A 1,944-nucleotide genomic window follows, 5' to 3' on the forward strand; every position below is an offset into this window, starting at 1 on the left:
CTTGTAACAAAAGCAAACCTCTAATAAACCATTTAGCTTTACATCTGGCAGTCTGGCACCCTATGAGGTGCCTCACCCTTGCAGCCGTGCAACAGGCCTGAAAATAAACCAATCCCTACAGAAAGTAATAATTTCCTTTGACAAAAATGGATTTAAGTGTGAAATCACTTTGTTCATTAATGACTCCAGAGATGACCACTTATTTCAAAGAACTAGCATGAAATGCTTCTCCAAAACACTACTGATTTTGGTGAGTCTTCCAAGGTGAGGTGTATTTCTCAACCCATCTGAGAACAGAAATGCAGAATTGATGCCCCAATTTGGTGCATAACACTTCCAAAAGCTTCAGTATAACTTTTTGGTTCAAGTCATTTTGGAAACCAAATTTGTACTTTCCTAAGTCTGCCAAGTCTTTACAGCAGAGCCTCCCTGCCAACACACCACCACATTACTCAGATGAAGTTCGCTATTTTTCTTCCAAGTGCAGGAGAATTTGGCTGCTGATAAAGCGGCCTCACAGATACGTTGCACCTGACCAAACACTTTGTGTTAGCCTGCTTGCTTCTTTGGGAGTTCACAGGACAGCTAAGCAAGTTAATCTGAAAAAAATACCACCACACCACAAGCTTGAATCAACACGTGTCAGATTCAAGCTGAGACATTTTCAGTTTCATGTCCGAAGCGCATGGGTGTACAACTTTCTCCGTCAGAACTGCTAATAACAGAGCCAACTAACAGTTTATATGAAATGAACTGGCACATATAAATATTAGGAGACTTCGTTATCCTGGTAAGCGCAACAAATACTTCATGTAGAATACAGTCTCAACTCTTAGTATTCGCTTGTATCGAAAAAGCAGCGATGGGAAACAGCACCACAGCTAAACCCTTCCTATGACTCAAGGATCAAGTAGCCCTTTGGTGCAAGAGCCATGAAAGAAGGCCAGCCACGTGCAACTACACGCAGCGCTGCCTATTCCTCACCAAGTGAGCCACACTCGGCAGCACCAGTCTGCTCCAGTGCTTGGACAGCATCGGGCTCAAAGACAAAGCACAGCTAACTGAAGTGAAAGCTTAAGTACCAGAATAGCTGCAAAGAGACATTTGAGCAGCTGGTACTTCTGAATTTTGTCAGATGGGGACGAGGCCTCTCGAGAGGCAAATCAACACCAGCAGTGCCCCATGCATTTCTCTGTTGACTGCGGCATACGGTACAGGTAGGCATAAAGCCTTCACATTCCAAGCAGCTCTAATTAGTCCCCAGAGCTACTACAGCACATCTGAGCAGGTGACTTCAAGTATTTCAGTCTTGTCCCATTTTCATTATGAAGCAGTAACTACACTTTGCTGACACAACGCAAAATATCAATTAGGTATCACACACTGCAAATTTTGCCACTGTCGTGAAGCTGGCTCAATGTGCAAGCTAACTTCAATTAATTTCTATGCTTTACACATTACATGAAGTTATATTTAATGTGTTTTGTGCACGTAAAAAGTTACGTCACCATCCATACAAGTTAAATGAGATGTTACAGTTTGTTTTTAAAGTTTCAAGAGTAATAACAAGTTTGGCAGGCATAATGGAAAAAAGTGAACCAACACTGAATTTCCTAACAGGAAGTTACTACAAGTCCAATCTAGAAGTATAAATAAATACTGCCTGTTTGCCTACTGCAAATGAATTTACAAAAGCACTTTATTCCAGAGGAGATATTATTCCAGAGGAGATGTCTAAAAAAATGATTTTCTAAGTCCTTTCACTCAAAGGAAAAGTTGGAGAAAGTTTTCAAGTCTGGTACCATAAATATTTTGAGATGGATGCAAAGATCACTTAAGACTTACCAGATTTTCTCAGAAAAAATATTTATACTGAAACTAGGCCGACACAACCCAGAGCAAGCCAACTGCAACAAATACCATCAGAAAAACCCTACTGCAGCG

The sequence above is a fragment of the Cygnus atratus genome, unplaced genomic scaffold, assembly GCF_013377495.2.
Source record: "Cygnus atratus isolate AKBS03 ecotype Queensland, Australia unplaced genomic scaffold, CAtr_DNAZoo_HiC_assembly HiC_scaffold_143, whole genome shotgun sequence".
Taxonomy (NCBI): Eukaryota; Metazoa; Chordata; class Aves; order Anseriformes; family Anatidae; genus Cygnus; species Cygnus atratus.